General features: G+C 41.6%; 1 long non-coding RNA gene across 1 annotated transcript; it reads left to right on the forward strand.

Annotated features, from left to right (window-relative positions):
- The first annotated feature begins 5,437 nt into the window (after nt 1–5,437).
- On the forward strand, nt 5,438–10,122 carry LOC111932696 (uncharacterized). Its single transcript, XR_015274151.1, has 3 exons — nt 5,438–7,717; nt 8,149–8,483; nt 9,841–10,122. It is a non-coding gene; the product is annotated as an uncharacterized LOC111932696 (long non-coding RNA).
- Nucleotides 10,123–21,349: the final 11,227 nt, after the last annotated feature.

Below are 21,349 nucleotides of genomic sequence, written 5' to 3' on the forward strand. Positions count from 1 at the left end.
CGATCCTCGGCGTGGACGAGGGTTGCCGCCTCTCTCCTTGGGAGCGCTGCCGGACAAAAGTCAGCCTGCTGCAACCGAGGTAGCTGCCACCCAAAGAGTTAACTGATGATCTTCAACATGTTGTCTGACTCCTCTGTAACGTCTCCCGTGAGATGATGTTGGGCGCCAGCTGACGCTGCACTGCACTGGAGCTCTGGCTGGCTCTATGTTGGTTTTTGCACTCTGGCGCAGGTGAGCACCAGGAGTGGGGAGTCACCAGGGAGTAGGCTTTTCCCCTAGTGAAACCTCCAGAGTCTCAGGCCACCTCAAGCTCTGTGGTGCATGGCATCAGGTGTGGAGACAAAAAGGCAGAGGAGTCTCTCCTGGACTGTAGTTCCCAGCAATGGTTTTATCAGGTGAGGGAAAGGTGAGGGTCCATGCTGGAAGGGATCAGATCCAAGAGAACCCTGAGCATTGCCACGCAAGGATTTAAGTATGGCCTGACCTCTAGGGGAGGGTACAAACTGTAGACCAATGGGGAATCCTGAGGGGAGGAGTAAGGGGAGGTGATCACAAACTCTGGACCAATAGGGTTTCACAGAGGGAGGGAGCAAGATACATTAACCAGTGGGGACTCGAGGGATAATTGATTGATACAGAAGGGTCTGGAAGAAGGGGTAGGGTTTACAATGACGGATAGGGGGGTAGGGGCAGGGCTAAGGTGACATGCAGGGAACATTCAGGGAAAAAAGGAGGGGTTTACATAACTGACAACTGGGGCCAAACCAATACAATCAACAAGGGGAAAAAAGAACGTACTAACAAGTGTTAACAAATCCTTAACAAAATTAAATAAACGAACTACAACATTTTACTACTTGCAAGAGGACTTCAGTTGAATTTGCCAAGGTTTTTTTCTTTATTTAGACAATTTTAGTATGATGTCCTGCTTGTGTGACCAGAAATTAGGCTGAAAACAACACAATTGCTTGAGTAACTGGCGTATTTGTAAGGGAGACAAAATTCTTTCTCATGATGCTTATTTTTCATGATGTATTTGTGTACTGTATCTGACTAGATAAATTTTTGCTGAAGATATTTCACTAAGTAATTTGGAGTAGTCCTGCAACCAAGATGAGTCTAGCAAGTTTAATCTGTATGTAAAGACATACAGGGGACCACTAAACTTCTCCAGCATTCTTGGGATTAGTGCTGCTTTTTTGTCTGTTCTGACAAATTAGCTGAGGTTCTATTACTGCTGAAAGAGAACATTTCCTTCTCTAGTGTCAGCTCTCACAGTACTGGGTCCAAATGGGTCTGTGGCAAAGGCAGCAGGAGACTGATGGTAAATTGGAGTTTTATTAATTTTTAGCATTTTTCTTTTTCTTTGGTAACATCTTTAAAAAATCTCGCCCTTAAGATGTCTTTTTGCAGTCTTGATTAAATCTAATCTAGGAGCTACCTATGAGAAAAATCCATTCACTTTCTCTGCTGTCTTATTGCACATAAATATTTTTGCTCCCAGACTGTCAGATTGCATAATTCTATACTTTCAAGTCCACTTTGTTGATAAGTATATTCCCATAATCCTGGAGATCCAAGTGTGTTCTTTGAATTGCCTACAGTTAATTACAAATTTTAATAATTTTCAAATAGCAATGACCCAGGAGAAATTACAGCATAACAAGACAACAAACTTGCAATGGCACAGTCAATACTGCACTTTCACATAGTATGTAATGCGTTATGTGAATTAAGGATAAATTCAGTGAGAAAGAATTGCAAAAAGTGATCTTCTACCCATTTATTGTACATGACCAGCTAAATCTCAGAGTAAAACCTACTAGTGACAACAAAAGTAGTATTAAATAAGAAAGTTGTTTTTAACTTCAATTTGGTTAAGTCTTTACTTAAACAAATATTCAATTGCTGTTGGAATAATACTTTTCCAAAGGATTACAACCTCCTTTTATTCTGCCACAATAGAAATATTTAAGACTCACTTTTTTACTTATGTCTAGATAAAGTAAATTCACTGAAGTATTAAGTTGAAACATGATCAGATGATATTACAATACCATTTGTATTTTCATAAAATGATCTTGTCAAAGAACAAAAGAACCTTTGTCTGACAGTAAAAAAATTCAATTTTTTGTAACCATATATTTAAAATGGCTAAACCCAGGTATCCTTAAGGAAGCTAGAGCCTCCTGTTTCTAATTCCTAGAGTATACTAATCTGGGCATTTCTTTAATATTTTCCAGAGCATTTTGCTGAAATTAGAAAACTGGACAACTACTTTTTAATTAACTGTTTAAAAAATTAAGTAATTTTAACCAAGTTAGCACAGGTTCTCATATTCATTATTGATTATGTACAATTTACACACACACACCTTAATGTGAAGTTGTATTTTCCCCTAAAATAAATCTGTGGATCTTTCCCCACAGAGCTGGACCAGAAAGGGCAGTTGAAAAACTGGTGGCAACTGTTTTTGTCTATGAAACCAGATTCTGCAATCCTCTGTTTACATCCTGCAGGTACTGTGTGCCTGAGAGTGTTCCACACTTGTTAGAATATTCCTCATGTGTGGCAAAGGCAAATTGCAAATTTTGCGGGTTTTCTTTTTTTCTCCCCAAGGCCACAGAAGATTATCCACGGTCAGTCATGGAGTATAGAATGATTAAATTTATGTGTAATTAAATGTGAATATTCTATTTAATTCTGTAATAGCAAGACAGCTTTGGAGATTGGATGACTTAGACTACATTTAGTCCAGCAGACTGTCAGATGAGAACATGGCATGACAATGGAGGCAATCACCATGAGTCTGCTGACTTAGTATCACTTAAGTCAAATTGTATTCCATAAAGCCGCATTTTGTATAATGTTTTGAGGATTCATTTAATTACATTTTAAAAATTCAGGTTTACAAGCAGGCTAACTGGCATTCAATTCCTCTTGGATTATAGTATTTTTCCCATAAAAATTTATTTGATAGAGGTATTTAAAGTAGGTTTGACTTTGCAACTCTAGTAAAAAACCCAGTATCCTCATTACAAATTTTTAAAGAATTTTGTGCTGGGTACATGATTGTTTCTTAACTGCTAATAGACCTGGGGGCCTGACTGGCTGTAGCTGCATTAAAATAAACCCATAGTTATCTCAGTGAAAGCAAAAGGGTAGCCTGAGATGTTGCTGGACAGCACTTCTCTGTGTCTCAGGACAAATGTGGGACCAGTTTGCTCTGAAACACTTTCGTGTTTAATCCTCAGAGAGAGAAACTACTGTGTGACCCTGGGTGAGGAGATGGTAAACACATGGTTTTCCCCAATATCCCTCTGAATTACCTCCATGTACAGGCAAGTTCTGAGAACACACATGCAAAGGATCCTTGCAGGAGTTATGATGCCTTAAGTTTTCTGTTATTTGGTGTGCGGCTTTTTATTCAGGGTTACTAGGATCTTTTCACAGGGTGATAAAGACACAACAATCCAACTCCAGTTGGGGACTCAAGGACTATTTTTCCAAACTTCAGGCTCAAAGTATAAACAGTGTGAAAAAGGAGGGTGGGCAAGGGAGACTCCTGTATGCAAATGGACCAAAACGTATAAAAATATGAGATCTTGTGACTAGGCTCTCATTTTGCTTCCATCTTGGAGCCATCCAGGCAGAGCCTAAGTTGTAGCACTGGTACTGCCAGGGTGTGGCCTTTGGAGGCCTCAGTAAATATCCTTTATTCCTCTTAACTCTGTCTAGCCTCTGTTCCAGCTCCTCAAGGTATCAGATTTTAGTGACTGGGATGGGACACTGAAGCATCTGGGAAGCCCTCTTCACCCTGCTGGAAGAGGTCCAGAGGTATCAGAGCTAAGAACCCCTGGAACTGAGGTGTGTGAGTGACCAAATAAAAGAGTATTTATTCTGTTTAGCATCTGGGTTAGGTGCTAAGAGGTTTTGTAGATTGTAATTTTGTAAATTGTGAATTCATTTGGGGAACCTTATGTTCTAAGTGGAGCTGTTTTCCTCTTTATTCATTGGTAAGAAGTGGTGCCTTCTTGGAAAAGGAGATTTAAATTGTAGTGGTGTTGGTCTGCAGCCAGCAGTGGTGTAGTGAGTTAGCTCAAGTGCTGCTGCTTTGAAGGTTGGGAGTTCTAATCCTGACTCTGAGTTGTTTGGTGGTGTCTTTGCTCTTTATTTTTGGGTATCAGACTACATGGTGTATCCTCTTGTGAATATGATAATACTAGTATTCCAAGTGATAGCCCTCTGGGGTTAATACTGAAAATCTGGGCTAATTTAACCGGGGAAAAGTCCATGCTTTTAAAACCTAGACTTATTAGACTCTCAGAGAAAATGTGGCCAACGTATTGTGAAAAACAACATTCACTGTTCTGGTAAATTTTAAAAGGTTTAAGAAAAAAACCCAATAGGAGACAAAGACAATAAAGCGAAGGGTTAAAATGGCTGGGTGCTTGGCACTCTGCCAAGAGCACAAGGGTGTTTTGGAAACACCCTTTATATACCATTTCTATAGCACCAACTTGATGCATATCCATAGACTTTATGCATATTCAAACTTTTCCATTGACTAGTTTACATCTTCCAGGCCACTCCTTGGATCCGCCTTTTTAGAGCATGCACATTTCTTGGGTTGCGGTTTTAATTCCCTCCTTATCATCTTTTAATCTGGGCTTTGGCTCCTGCTTTCCACAGGTGGTGAGTGTTAATAGCAGCCAGGTCTCCATCATCTGTTCACTGGAGGTTATCCTAACCAGCAGGCAGTTCAAACATACTATATTGACTATTACCACTTATGCCTTAATTTTTGCTAATAGCCGGAGAGAAAGAAACTACATTCACACAGCAAAGCCATTCTAACATTATACATATAACATTCATCTTAGTACTTGTGAAAAGCCAACATTATAGTATGTATTTATAACAGTATGAACTAGATAATGGAGAAATATGGCCTAAATTTGGGAGTTTAGACTGAAAATTAATATCAAACTTAATATCCTTAAATGCATATGCAAGGACAGATATTTTGAAGAGTTAAGAGTATGTTCGACTTTTTATGGTATTAGCATGCAAGCAGAGCCTAGATAAGCAGAGAGAACTTATATTGGTTTTTAAAAGTAAAAAGAAAGAGCTGACTTTCAGTAGCAAATACAGAAATCCAGAGGAGGCAGGGGTAAACCTAATTGCACCTGCCGTGAAGGCAGGGCTGCTCACGGCCATGCTCACAGTGGGCGCGGGCTCAGGCCAGGGCGTGGGCTCTCCTCCACCAGCGCCGCCCTTGCCACCCGCAGCATTGCCGCAAAAGGGGGACGGGTTGAGACGCGGGGCCCTGGTCAGTGAAGGAGGAGAAAGGTGGGCCTTGTCCCTTGCCGCCTCCACACCAGCCCTCAGCACTGCCCTAAGAGGAGGGGCCAGGGGGCAGGACCTTTGACAAAGTGGGTGGAGAGGGAACCACCCATAGGGGGAGTGGTGCCTCCTCTGTTCTCAGGCCTGTGTGTTACCATAGCAACCCAGAAGGCCAGGGAGCTTCCTCAGAAGATTACATCATCAGAGATAGTGGACACAGCCCGGGAGCGGCACTGCAATAGGTCTTGCAGGATGCAAGGATTGGGACTAGCTGAGATACACTGTTGGCTACAACACACAGCTCTTGCTTAAATGACTCTGAGGAAGAAGAAAAGGATGATGAAATGGATGAGATTATTGCTGCCCTAAACAGGAGGAGGGGGGGAAAGATAGCAAGAAAAGCCCTCAGAGAGCGTAGCCCAATTACTTAGCATAATAGATAAAAAATGGAGAAAGGAAGACAACCAATTTTGCAAGCCCCATTATGACAAGCGGTTGGTAATCAGGGGCCAATATATGCAAAGATTCTATACTCCTGTATAGAGTTAGAGCAGTGGAAAACTACGGTGGGGAAATATAAAAAGAACCCAGATAAAGTGGCAAAATTAGTAGAATGGGCTATTTTCTTGCAAAACCCAGAGTGGGCAGATTTGAGCTCTATGTTAGATACATTACTTGATCCCACTGAGAGACAAATGGTCAATAAAGCCATCAGAATGCCAATGGAGGGGGGTATAGCCAGTGGACTGCTTCAAGGCACTGTCACTCAGATATTCCCCCTTGAGAATCCTGGGTGGGATCCAAATATAACAGAACATATGGTGAGGTTAAAATGATATCAAAGTCTTGCGGTGTATGGGTTAAAACATGATTTACCTAAAGCTATAAACTGGTCAAAGTTTTATGAAGTGAGACAAAATTATGATGAATCACTTACTGATTTTTTAAACAGGCTAAGTGAAACTGCTATTAAATATACTGATCTAGATCCTGAATAAGCTGATGGTGAAGCTCATTTGATTTTGTTGTTTATGGGTAAGGCTTCAAATGATATAAGAAGAAAGCTGCAAAAGATAGAGGAGTTTGAGATATGGATAAACTGCTAGAGATTGCCTGGAAGGTTGTGGACTGTGTGCCCAGTCCTCTGACAGGCATCCTCCCTGGAGATCAGCCCCCTAAAATAAGACAAAACCACCTGGTCATGGTGTAGCTAGTCATGGTCCACTCAGCTGTGGACCCCTTCCTGCTTCAGGACCCCATGTTATCTCCCTGTTAACTATTGGTCATCTTATCCTGGTCTCAGACTACTGGTCCCCTTCCTGATTCTCCCCTTCCCTATAAAAACACCAGCTTTTGCCCAGCTCAGTGGTTGGATCATCACTGGCCCCCTTTGCTGAAGCCTGCATTAACGACTTCATGTGGAATGCCACATGATCTTCCTGTCTCTTGTCTGTGTCAGCTGGGGTAACCCCTGAAGGGATCTGGCTAGGCTGAACAGAGCTGATCACAGAGCAGAAATTGCTTCTAAAAGAGCTGGTCACCTTGAAGCCTTTGCTGGTCCTCCTAAGGGTTGGCTGGAGACTGTTTGGAAACCTCAGATGGCAGCTCTGCCCCAGGACATCTATCTGGGCTCTTGCTGGTAGAAGCTGGGGGTTGGACAGGCCCCCAGGACCCAGCCGAAACAGAAGGTGTTTCGAGATGGGGTCCAACTGAAAGTGTTAAATCCCAACCTAGTAAAAAGGCAACTCAGGAAAAGTCATCCAACAAAGCTTCCCCTACAAAGAAGGACTGGTGTGGATACTGTAAAAAAGTGGGGACATTGGAAAAAGGACTGTCCAGCATTGAAAGAAAAATCCTCCATCCCCCAGCTCCCAGTAGTACAGACTTCAAGTGGCTCAGGCTCTGAATGATAGGGACCAAAGGCTATTACCACCCCCCAGGCAGAGCCTTTGGTTATAGCTAAGCTGGGGAAAGATGACACCGAGTTTTTAGTAGATACTGGAGCAGCATATTCTGTGTTGAATATCTTAGAAAGGAAACTGAGTCATGATAGTGTACATGTTGTTGGGGCAACTGGGGTAAACGAAACACAGCCTTTCTTCCAACCTTTAAAATTCACACTAGGGAAACACTGCGTAACCCATCAATTCCTCTGTATGCCTAGCTCCCCTCAACCATTGCTGGGGAGGGATTTGTTAGAAAAATTGGAAGCAGAAATTATATTTAAAAAGGGGAGAGGTGTAAGAGTTATAATTCCTGAACCTAAATTTGTCCAAGTTGCTGCACTTTTTATACAGGAAAAAGCTGGTGAAATTCACATTGAATAGTGTGGGCCAGTGATATCCCAGGAAGATCCAAATGGGCGGAACCAGTGAGTATTGCATTTAAACTGGGAGTTATACCAGTAAGGAAAAAACAATACCCTTTAAAATTGGAGACTCCTAAGGGATTGTATCTGTAATTGAAAAATTCCTACAACATGGTCTGTTAGTGCAATGTGAGTCCAAATTCAATACAGCTATTTAAGCTGTTAAAAAGGCAGAGATGGTAAGATTTACTGATTAGTACAAAATTTAAGAGCAATTAACAAAATTACAGAGGATATACATCCAGTAGTAGATGATCTCTACACCCTTTTAACCACACTGACAGATGAATTAGGGTGGTTTACTGTTGTAGATTTGAAAGATGCCTTTTACTGCATTCCTATACACAAAAACAGCCAAGAGCTTTTTGCTTTTGAGTGGGAAAATTCTGAGACAGGGAGGAAATGTCAACTTACCTGGAGTGTTTTACCCCAAGGTTTCAAGAACAGTCCCACCATATTTGGAAATCAGCTAGCAAAGGAATTAGAAGACTGAAAAGACAGGAGAAAGAAGGAGTTGTTCTTCAATACATAGATGACATCCTGATTGCAGCCAAGACCAGAGATGACTGCATATGACTCATTAAACTTTTTGGGGCTGAGTGGGTACAGAGTTTCTAAAGACAAAGTACAGATTGCTAAAGAAGCAGTAGTCTATTTGGGGCTTGAGATCTTCTGTGGACATCGACACCTCAGCAAGGAATGGAAAGAAGCCATCTGTCGACTTCCAGAGCCCCATACTGTAAGAGAGATGCAAGCTTTCCTGGGAGTGGTAGGTTGGTGTAGTTTGTGGATAGCAAATTATGGACTTCTAGTAAAACCCCTATATGGGGCATTAAAAGCAGCCAAGAGAGGAATTCTCCCATGGACTGAACATACTGAGGTAGCCTTCAAACAGCTGAAACACTCTAATGTCAGCTCCAGCACTGTGACTGCCAGACCTAACCAAACCTTTTGAACTCTTTACATATGAGAGACTGAATATGGCTTTGAGGGTATTAGCACAGCACCTCAGGAACCAATGGAGGGCTGTAGCCTACTTTTCTAAACAGCTAGACAATGTCACCCAAGGCTGGTTAGGGTGCCTGAAGACTGTGGCAGCCACTATCACCTTGATCCAGGAAGCCCAAAAACACACCCTTGGGCAACACATTGTAGTGTATGTACCCTGTGCAGTAGCAGCTGTACTTGAACAAAACGGGGAGCATTGGTTATCTGGTAACCAGATGCTTAAATATAAAGCACTGTTATTAGAACAGGATGATGTTCACTCTAAAATATGACCAAGCAGACTACAAGCTTATTAAGTTTCTTAAGGCTGAGATCACAGAAAGTGGATGGGCTGTTACACCAGCAAATCAGATTGTAGTCCCATCCCTAATCCTTTGGAAGATAGCCTAAAGGGAACATGAAAACACACATTTTGGGGCTGAAAATCTTCTAAAACACCTAATAAAGGTAGTTATAGGAAAAGGAATGACTGACATTGCACAATCAGTAATGAGCAAATGTGAAATCTGTTGTAAGAACAACCCTGAGACGAGGAAAAGAGCTATTTTAGGAGTAACAAAAGTAGGGGATCTTTCTGGAGATTATTGCCAAATAGATTTTGCAGAGTTACCATGCAAAGAGGGATACCAGTACATAGTAGTGTTAGTTGACACATTCAGTGGATGGCTGGAAGCTTACCTCTGTTGCACAAATACTGCCAAGAAAGTGGTAAAAGTTTTGCTCAATCATATAATTCCAGGGTTCAGAGTTCCCTTGGGGATGTCATAAGATAGGGGACCACACTTTGTTGCAACAGTAGTTAAAAAAAATCAGCCAAATCTTGGGAATTACTTGGGGTCTCCATATATTGTATAGACCCCAAGTGAGTGGTAAAGTTGAATGGGACTCTTAAAACACACATTAGTAAAATTTGTCAAAAAACATCCATGACATGGGTTCAAGCCTTGCCTATAGTTTTACTAAGAATTTGCATTCAACCAAGGCAAAGGGATAATATCAGTCCCTATGAAATACCATATGGTAGACAATATCAGATTCCACATATTCCAGGTGAAGTTCATATGAAAGGGAAACTTGATTTACAGAATTATTTAATGGCTTTAAGTTCCACTTTGCAGAAGCTCCAGACATACATCATGCCATCCAGACCCATAGGAAAGACACACCTGCACATCCATTCCAGCCTGAAGACTGGGTCTAAATTTTAAGTGGTGGGACAGTGATATTCTGCAAGCCAAGTGGAAAGGACCATTTAAAGTCCTGCTGACAACCTTCACTGCAGTCAAAGCTGCTGACAAAGGACCCTGGATTCACTACTCCAGAATTAAGAAAGCTTCTGCTCCTGAAACAATTGTAACAATGAAGACTGATGCAAATGATAATATATTTTAAATGGTTCCTCTTCTGAGTCTAATTACTATTCTTTTTATATAATACTTAATTGTGTAAGATATTGTTGTTAGATGTTTATTAAGTTTATGTTTATCATTAAGTATGCATTTACTATTAGATATTTATCTAGTGTTAGATTTATTATGGTTAGACACTTATCTGTCTAACCAAAATACTTATTGCCAGTAAATATATAGAATAGAGACTTGACAAGGTAGAGGCGTTGTCGAGCCTCTAAAGCGGGTTTCGGAAACTGATGCCTTAAATTTCCGGTTTTTCTGCTCTTTGCTGTGCGGCTTTTTATTCAGGGTTACTAGGATCTTTTCACAGGGTGATGAAGACACAACAACCCTATTCTGGTTGGGGATTCAACTTTTCCAAACTTCAGGCTCAAAGTATAAACAGTGTGAAAAAGGAGGGTGGGCAAGGGAGACTCCTGTATGCAAATGGACCAAAACATATAAAAATATGAGATCTTGTGACTAGGCTCTCATTTTGCTTCCATCTTGGAGCCATCCAGGCAGAGCCTCAATTGTAGCACTGGTACTGCCTTTGGAGGCCTCAGTAAATATCCTTTATTCCTCTTAACTCTGTCTAGCCTCTGTTCCAGCTCCTCGAGGTATTAGTTACCCGGGGAAAAGAGGAACAAAAGAGGTTGACTGCTGTGAGGAAAGCAGATGAAAGGCAACACTAGAGGCAGCCTCATCCTTATGCAGTGCGTGCTGCACTGCCATGTTTCCCATCACTTGTATACGTGGAAAGAGGTTGGAACTGGAATTAGGCACTGACTCGGAAGCCTAACAAGGTTTGATAAACTGTTGTCAATATTTTCTGTGATCTGGTCATTTTTTTCAGTAAATTGAATGACCTTAGCTTTATGCATTTTTAATTACTGATTTTGCAATTTTTGGCAGATGGCAGAAGAAACAATGTTAGGAGTGCCTTTATTCTCTTGTAGTGCACCTTAATGAGCATATTTTGTTTTGTGTGGAAACTCAGAGAAGTTATGGCAAAGCCCAGGGTTCATAGGATTCTGGAATGTGTAAATACTGTTCTAAATTATACTGGTGGTAAATGTATTCCATAAAAACTTCTAAATTCCTTGTGGAAGAAGAACTACTGTCAGGTTTTCTGTGGAATGGGTTAGTTTGTACGAGGTTAGTTATACTGTTTAGAAACAATGATTTATTGTATATTATAAAACAAGGGAAGGAAGATGAAAAGATAATTTAAATTTGTGTTTATTTTGCTGGGTTTTTTGTTGTTTTTAATTTTAAAAAATATATGAGAGAAATTTTCTACTGCAGCACAGCAATTTTTACCTGTATTGTATCATGGCTTTTTTTTATTTAAGATAAATTTGGACACATTCGTTGACTTCCTGCCTCAGATAGGTCAGCTGGTACCAGTGGTATTTTTTTCTTTCAAAAGCAGATTATTGTTTAATTTACTTGGTAGTTATAGTCTCCAACAGCAAAAATATTTGCTCATGTAGTTAATACCAGTCTATTATACCAGTATATATAGATTAATGATATATGAAACTGTTGAGGGTTAGGTGTCCTTTTTTTTTGTTTTGTTCTGTGTTCTGGCCTGCCTGTGGAATTTTTACCCATTATGTGCTGGGACAACCTAACTACCGGTACTTAGGGGTGCTTGACAAAGGACAAAGAGTGGCCGGGCCTGGGGGGGGGGGCGGGGAAGGGGGCAGAAAAGGAGGGTGGGGACAGTTTTTGGCGGTCTTTCTTCGGTTTCGGGGAAGGACGTTCAGTTTGCTGGGTCGCGGAGCTGCTGCGGTGGAGAGAAGGGAATTTTGCCATCACCCAGACGGAGCGGCTGCTTCTTCTCCTTCTCCCCTCTTTGTTGGTGGCCTCGCACCCCCTGCCCTGCCGGGACGTGTGGCAGTGCCAGCCACCGCTGCTGAGCTGCTGATACACCTCAGCCACCAGCCCAGGATCTCTGTTCATCCCTACTGTTCCAGCTGAGTGTTCCTCAGAGCCCTGCAGGAGCACCGGGACTGACTGCCCGAGGGGTTTGTGAAACAAAGCCTCTCCTCCATCCCATCTCAGCCGAGAAGGCTGTCCCGGGGTCCCTGGTTCTGTGTTCTTGTTATTGCTGTAGTTATTGTTTGTTTGTTTGCCTGGTTATACTAGTAAAGAACTGTTATTCCTATCCCCAGATCTCTGCCTGAAAGCCCCTTGATTTCAAATTTATAATAATTTGGAGGGAGGGGGTCTACATTTTTTCATCCCAAGGGAGGCTCCTGCTCTCCCTAGCAGACACGTCTTCTAAAACCAAGACACAAACTCATTGGCATTTTTGTCTTGACATTTCACCATCAAACAACTTATTAATTAATGTTGATTATTTGGTAATGACTTTGGAAATTGTGGCCCAATTTACAATGTGTTAAAAGCCTCCCCCTTGATTTTCCGTAAGTAAACTATAAAACAAGCAAATCACCAGTTTTAAAAATTTCACTTATTAAATTTGTCTACATGGCACTTTCACCACAACTCTTGTGTCTGTTGTGAATTCATGTCGTAAATACTGGCTTTTCACAATTATTCTGATAAATATATATTATATGCTTTCACTGTATTCTTTTCTCTCTTAGCAAGTTATAGGCTTAGATAGGAATTCTGAATGGTAAGGATATGTTTCATCTGGACAAGGCAAGATAACTCCAACAGGCAAGACAGTGGGAGAATCAAGCTGTGGAAAACAGGCTATTATCAGCAGCAGGAAATGGAGATCAAACTGTTATCAAAAAGCCAGTACCAGGACGTGGGCAGGGGGGAAAGGTATGAAGCCCAGCTGCTCTCAGAGGAAGGATGAGGGGCCCGGACTGTTATCAACAAGTGACCATCTGCAGAAGAAAGGAAACCAAAAACTCCAAAATAATGCTGACCAGCTAGAATAATGCTGACCAGCAAAAAGTATGCTGACCAGCAGAAAATAAAACTGACGAGCATGATCCAAGAAGGCGGAACCAGGGAGGGGACATGCTTGAATATGCATTAACCCCTCACAGCAAGGATGGGATAAAACAGGTATTCCCGAGATACCAGGTGTGTTCCTGGCAACCCACCAGGGCACCCGGCCGTTTTAACCCTTCGCTTTATTACTTTTGTCTCCTAATTGTCTTTTTGTTTATATTAAATTATTTTCATAATTTATTAAGTGAATCTCATTTTTAAGATGTCAAAGGGCCTACTGAGGGAAATCAAAGTTTCCAGGGAGTCAGTCAACAGAAGACATGAAATAGCCAGTCCAGGCAGCTAAGTCCAGTTTGGTTTTGTCACAGAGCAGGACACGGCCACTGTGGATGCTGTTATAAATTTGTATTGTGATACTGGCTTTCGCAGATGAATATTATATGTTAAATACTTTTTAGCTATGTATGTACTTTTTTCTTGCTAACAAGTCTTAATCTTAAAAGGATTTCCTAGGTACAAGGTGTCGTGGTTTTAAACCAGTAACTAAAAAAACTACTTATTATCAAAATTAATATATATATATATATATTTTAACCCTACAACACATACATTATGTACAGACAAGGGCATTTATTCATAATCTTCACCCAACCATCAGATCTCCCTGAGGTACACAAGGAAACCCCAGAGGGCAAGGACACTGGGGCCCAAGCTGCTTATCAGGAGAACAATAGAGCCCAAACTGTTATCAGCAGAAGATATGAAGACCAGCTACCCTCAAAAGGAAGGATGAGAGGCCCAGATGGTTATCAAAAGTGACCATTTGCAAAAGAAAGGAAACCAAACTCCAAAATAATGCTCATCAGCAAGAATAGTGCTGACCAGCAGAAAATAAAAATGTTCTAAATAGGTGGAACCAGGGAGGGGACATGCTAAATACTTCTTGAAAAAAGTTTGAATATGCATAAAATCCTCACAGCGAGAGGGGATAAAAAGAGTGTTCCCAAGATACCAGGTGTGTTCCTGGCAACCCACCAGGGCACCTGGCCATTTTAACCCTTTGCTTTATTTCTTTTGTCTCCTAATTGTCTTTTGTTTATATTAAATTCTTTTTATAATTTATTAAGTGAATCTTGTTTTTAAGAATGCTAAATGCAAAAAATGAGCAGGGAACAGAGCCTGTGTGAAACTAAGTCACACAGGCTTCTCATTCTGGCCTGAGAAAGCATGAGAAAGAATCTGAACAGTCCTTGGTAAAGGACAACAATCTTTGCAGGTGGTGTTTAGGAAAACAGTCAAGGGGTGGTGTTCCACTTAACCAATGCTGGTGATGTGTTGCTTTAATGACTAATGGGAGTTTTACCTCTCAGACCTTCTCGAACATGTGTATAAAAGAAGGTTAAGGGTAATAAACTTTGCTCTCTTGGACAATGAAGCTAGGGGAGTCTTTGTCGTAGTGCCTCGCTGTTCCTAATATAGTGTGATAGGCCACAAGAGTTAATTTAGAGAATGATGAATGTTACTTCTCAATTGTGTCTGAAATGCCTTGTAATTACAGCTCAATGAGAGCTCCCTTTTAGGGCAGGACACCCAGAAACTCCTGGTTTGGTTAGGCATGAATCAATTAATCTCTTTGCTTTTGTGTTCAGAAGTAAAAATGAAGGTGATTATATGATGGGTCTCCCTCACTGTGCTACTTTGTCGTGTTGCAAACCTCTGGTTGTTTTCTAGTGTGAGTTTGCATGTCCATTTAGCTCAACATGGTTCTATTTCATGTGGGCAACGTTCTGAAACAGAAAAGAATTACCTTTAGGTTTAATTATCTTTTAGCTACTGTCATACTATCTGATGAAAAATAATCATTAATAGTTGTCTATATTTTAACCTTGCCCAGCTAATACCAGGTAAGCATTCTCCAGAGGCCTATTTGTGTTGATGATCAAATTCTTGACTATAATCACATGAAGGAAGATTTTTTTTTATCAATCATGCTAAAATGTGCATGTTAATTGTAATTAACCCTCTACAGCAGGGTGATTGTATTTGCATAGTGGGGGATGTGACCCACTGTCTCTTTCTAGCATGGTGGAAAGAATGATTGACAGAAAATATCACTTCCAGGGGACTGATGACAGTTCTGAAGAATATGCAAACGCTTTTTATTAGACATTTGGCTGAACTGTGTTGGTATTTTCTAGCACAAAGATACACTAGAAGAAAGCATTTACTATCTAGTCTGGCTATAAAATATCAGCAAACACAGCAAAAACATTTTTTTTAAAAAAAATATTATGATGTTAACATGGTTATTCAGCATTACATGTTCTGTTTATGTTGCTGTGATGGGGTGGAGCAAGTCTTTGCCATGGGATATAAAAATCATTAACAAAGAAATCTACATACTTAAAGAGCTTAGGTACCCATAGTTTCACTTTTATTGAATGACATTTCTCATGTTTCCACAGTAGTTCCCTGTGGGAAAATCAAAAATGAATGGCTGAAAGCATGAATGTAGCTATATTCCATTGAAAAGAAACAGTCACTGGAAACACCTTTATTTCTTCAATGCCCTTAGCAGACTTCAAAAGCAATTATTTTCCTAAACTAGAGTTTCTAATTCTATTGGAAAATCTGCATTCCATTTTGGGACTATTCCTCAGTCACAGGGTTATTAACTCATTGTCTAAACCTTGTACTGCACATGAAAATAAAGACTGTGACAAATAAGGTCCAGGTGATAAGCCAGCTACTGTCTTTGATACCAATGAACTCCTAAATCACTCTGAATAAAAAGCATTTAATGCATCCTGGACTTGGTATCCCTTCCTTGCTTACCTGGGAAATTGGTGCAGCTACTTTCTTCAGAGGTGGTCCATATCCTGATACCCAGATATAATCCAAGGACAGCAACAGATTTACAGGAGAAATCATTAGTAGGGAGCTTAAAGTGAAAAGGGAGATGCCAAGGGAGAAGAGTAAGAAATCAGCACAAGAAGAATGAGTGTCAGGTGATGGCGCTTTTTGTCAGGCTTCATTTGATAGGGAAAAAAATGGCAAAAAGGGAGGTGAATATATGCAAAAGATATGTAACATCATTCACAACTCAAGGGCTGAAAAAATTAAAAAATTTAATTTAAATTTAATAATTTTAAAAATTATTAAATCACATTTCTTGTTTTGATGTATACAGTGATGTATACAGTGATGTATTTATCACTGCCTTGTTTGTGTGCTTAAATGAATACCAGTATATCATCATCTACTATAAATGAGGTACCATAACTATGTTTTTGAATATCCTAAATACAAAATTGTTGAAGCAAACTTGGGGACTTAATCTTAGGGACATGTTTATATCAGCTGAAGCTGCCAAAATAAATATGGGGGAAAAAAGTGTGTATTTTTGTGATTTATATTGCTCTGAGGCTATACCAAGTGTTTTGATATTTATTCAGTAGCATTTGGTTGTATGATTTCTATGAGTCTTATCTTCAAAATTCCATTTATTCAAGGGTTCTGTTTGTTGTTATCAGGCTATTATGTGAGTTTATCCTATTGCTCCCTAAAGATCAAATTTAAGCATGAAAAGAACTGCTTGCTGTTTCTGCAGGGTTAAGATTTTATACAAAATTCACAATCTGCCTAACAGATGTGCTGAGAAAGAAACTTGTATAAAAGTAGGAAAATATTTGCTAGGGCTATGGGAGATTGATAAAATGAAACTTATTTGTCCACTTTTCTTACTGCCCTAAGTTCTTATTGATCACTCATAAGCCACCTGATTAGTGCTTTGAAATTCCCTTTCACTTCAGTATAGGAGGATCTTTGTGCTGGTTTTGCATTAATTGATATTTAGTAAGGAGGAAAAAAACACTTATGGAAATTATTTTTCTGAGAGAAGCTGCTAAGAGCTTCCTCCGTGCCTGGAAAAAAAAATAAAATAGCTGACTAGCACTGAGAATTGGCATCTATTAAACCATTTAGAAACTGGATCCACCTCTGTGAATTCTGCATTTTAAAAACAGTCAAGCCTGGTAAAAGATCTCTCTTGCTACCGGCCTCGAAAGGTAAATGAGCTCCCTGCTGGGGTCAGCCAGCCCTGTGCCGCCTGGTGGGGCCGGGCCGGGCCCCAGCGGTGGCCGGGCTGGGGGGGCCGGGCCGGGCCCCAGCGGTGGCCGGGCTGGGGGGGCCGGGCCGGGCCCCAGCGGTGGCCGGGCTGGGGGGGCCGGGCCGGGCCCCAGCGGTGGCCGGGCTGGTGGGGCCGGGCCGGGCCCCAGCGGTGGCCGGGCTGGGGACAGGAGGCCGCGAGGCCCCGGCCGAAGATGGGCTGGGCCGTGGCCACTAACACCTTGCTGGCACTAAGCCCTGCCCCTCTGCCGGCCCGAGCTGACCCAGGGTCCGCTGGGCCTGGGGAGCGGCTGCAGGCTGGGCCTCCCACCCCAGCGCAGCCAGGCCGACCTGCGGGTCAGCTGAAAATCCTGCCACGGCTGAGTTTCACCAGATCTCTCTCTGCCGGGAGATCCTAGCTTTCCCCCCAGAGTGGCCCCGAAGAGCTTCCATTGTAAGCAGTTTTGGCACAGCCTGGCAGAGATCATAGGACCATCTGCAGGCCTGGACAAGATGTTAACCCTCTCACTGCACAGATGAGACCTGCAGACCATGATCCTCTCTCAAGGGAGAGAAAAGGACAGAGTGGTGACACACACAAAGACAACATGAAGACACCAAGGTCAGTGAACAAGGAGTCAAGTCTCAGATAGAAGGAGAATGAGGAGATGCCCAAATATTGAGGCTGAAAGTTCTTTTGGTAAGCCATGGAGATGGACTATGATACACTAAAATATCCCCTTTAATTCATGATAAAGTATAGGCAGATGGAATGTTCAAACTGTAGATGTGAGCAGAGGTATCCATGATGAAGCAAAATAGATGCTGAAGAGACTGTGATCACATGAGAAGCTTGAACAGAGAGAAAGTGAAGATTTTGCCCCCAAGGAGCGAAGAAGACAACCTCTGTTCCCAGAGATAAAGATGATCCCAGAGATAGATGAAAAGAACCTTTGTGTTTGAACAACTCAAAATAATACTCCTTAAGTTGACATGGCTGCAGGAGCTCAGGACCTCTGACCTATGAACCAATATGAATGACCAATGAACGCAGAAGCCATTTTTATTTACATTACACGCTTATTTATACATTCTAACTACTTACATATACTTATTTATACATTCAAACTATTGTTCATGTGATCACACATCTTTTCATTGGTGCCCCTATCCTGTCCATGCACTCTGCAAGCACCCCTCGGGGCACAGGACTGGTTACAGTCCAGGTGTTCGACTGCCCTCTGTTATTTGGCTCTTGTGGTCCTGTTTTCATGTTTTTCAGCCTCTTCTTTCTTATTTTTAGAATAGCTTATGTCTCAGCAACCTTGAGAAATTCCAGAGGGTCTGGCAATAAACTCTAAATATGGTTTGGCTGGAGCACATCATGGCCCAGTCTGTTCATATACATTGCTACACATGGCCCATTTATCCAGCTGTGGGAAGGCTGTGAAAATGGGAGGAACTTCACAATTGCAAATCTTTTCCTTGACAGCTGCTATTCATGGAAATGAAAAGCCACGAGAGAACTGTTTCTTGTGGAGAAGTCTCCATGGCATGGCAAGAAAAAGTTGCTCTCCCTACATGAACTGATGAAAGACTATTGTAGAGTTGGTAACTGATTTTAAATCCCAAGTTTTGTCTCTGCATTGTCATTTGGGAAAGAAAATAAGTCAGGCAGGGAGAGGAAAAGGGTTCTGAAGGTTTTATTCTCATGCTTCTCATTCTTTTAGTCCTGTTAATAAAGTTTTCTTCATACATTCTAGGTTTTGAGCCTTCTCCTCTTATGCTTTATGCTCTTCTCCTAATCCATATCTCACAGCAAGAAATGAGTAAGTGCACTGGTGATTTTAGCCAGCGCTAAGCCCACCACATTTTTTGGTGCATTGGCCAGGAAACTCAAATCAGCGAACCTAAACTATTACACTAAATTGGTGTTTCTACCCAGTTACAAACTGAAACAGCCACAGTCTTCCAATTGAGTATGACAAGTCAGGTATATAACAGTAATCTCTTAAAAGATATAACATTAATTAATAAAATAAACAAAATATGTATTTGGCAAAATAAACACAATATTGCAGTTTGTTTCAGTTATCAGCCAGGAACATGAATGCAATGTACAGGAATTTTGAATGTTTTTAGAGTGTTTCACATTTTGAAATGTGAAATCTGATCACACCCACAGAAGCAAAATGTGGACTAAATATGCATTGGCCTTGGGATTAATAATGGTAAGGTTCTGCTACCCTCATCTCCATCAGTACTCCATGCAGGAGCTCTGGATGCACCAGAGCACACTGACTTTGCCTCCAGCATCACACTTGGCTTTCCTTGCCTTGCTGTTGCCTCCCCTTGCTTGCCTACACCTGCAGAGCTCAACAGAGAGAGCAGTGTTGCAGTTTGTTTATTCAATTCTGTTAAAATTGTTAGTGTTTTGTCTGTTTGGTATGTTCCTGGTTCTCCCCCATTTACTGCTTTGGTTGGTTCCACTTGTCTATTCTGTAAACCAACCCCTCCCAGTTTTCCTGAATGTTCCCCGTCAATCACCTTTACCCTGCCCCATCTCCCCATCCATCATCGTAAACCCCACCTCTCCTTCCAGCTCCTTCCATGTATATCATCCCATCCTCAAAACACTATTGGTTGTTACATTGTATTCCCACCTTTTTTGTATCCCCATTGGTCCCTGACATTGTAACCTCCTCCCCTTACCCCTCCCTCCATGAGCTCCCATTGGACCCTGGACTGTGCCCGCCCCTGAGATAAAACCCAGTGCACAGAGGTGCTCGGGGCTCTCTTCGGTCCTGAATTCTCCCAGCTCAGACCCTTGTGCTCATCCCCTCCCCCGAATAAACCTGTTCCTGGGAAGTACAGCCAAGTGAGTCTCCCACTTCCTTTTGCCATCACCCACGACGCCTGATTTGGCAGAGCCTGGCAGGATTTGGTGCTCTGAAGGTTCTGCAGTGGGATCGCCTTTCCCCTGCAGTTCCTCACTCCTGGCAACTGCCCGTGCCGGAGCGGCACCGTAGAGCTAGCCCGGAGCTGCGGTGTGGCCAAGAGCAGCGTCAGAGCAGTGTCTATTTCACTGTCATCTGGGGATGCCTCCGAAGGAACGGGCATGTCATGTATGTATTCAAATACTTATGTACACTTTCCAATGTTTTTATCACTGCCTTACTTGACCACTTTTAGGTGTATTCCCACAGTCCAATGGAGCATCCCATGTGTCTCCAGCACAGCTGTAGGCCAGTGGGTACTGTTACTCAAAACAGCAGTGCCACATAGTTACAAGCTGAGATTTTGCAGACAGCAGCCATGAGTATTTCTGTTCAGTGCATTACATCTCTTGCAGAGGCTCAGTAGCAGTTCCATGTGTCTGCTTCCCTGGCTTCTGCCTCATCTGACTCTGTCTTAGAGCTGCCTGCACCGCATACAGGCCTTCCCTATCCGTATTGCACAGTAATTGTGTTACTGGCTGATGAAGCTATCCATCAGGAAAAACACAAGCTTTCTTATTTCTGCATAGGGAAAAAAACTACTGTTCATAAAACGTTACACATCTGCATTTCGTACAGTTTTCAACACATTGTTGTACAACATCTTTAGTGTAAGAATTTGTATTTCTGAAGCAATAAAATCACAGACAAAAGACTCTCTATTTAAAGTTAGGGAGGGGATTTTTTTTTTTATTATGGCTGGGTAGCATGCCAGAGTCCTCTCCCAAAGACGTCTGCACCCCCCACTGCCCCTCATTCCCTATTTATTCCCTAAAATATTACATATGCATAGGATTACAAAACACACCTAATACATATTTATTGCCTGACTCCACCCACTCTTGCCTTGCATGGCAATGAGCTCCACGCCCTTCTGAGCATGCTCAGTTCCTCTTTTGAAATGGGTCTGGGGTCTTTTTAATGAAATCTTTTTCCTTGGGCTTGAACTTTTCAAGTGCTTCCTGTTTGCAGTTCTGGTTCTCTTGTACATAGTTCAGATCCCTTGCCTGCAGGTATAGATACGGTTCCTTTCTTTTCCACAATAGTCCATTCTTTATGTCTCTTTCTACAAAAAAATCTTAGACAAAAGGAATGCTATATATATATATATATATATATATATATATATATATATATATATATATGTATCCCTGGACCATTCTTGGATCTTGGCAATTGTTGGCTACATTGTA

The sequence above is a fragment of the Cyanistes caeruleus genome, chromosome 9 (assembly GCF_971803275.1).
Source record: "Cyanistes caeruleus chromosome 9, bCyaCae1.hap1.1, whole genome shotgun sequence".
In the NCBI taxonomy this organism is placed as follows: domain Eukaryota; kingdom Metazoa; phylum Chordata; class Aves; order Passeriformes; family Paridae; genus Cyanistes; species Cyanistes caeruleus.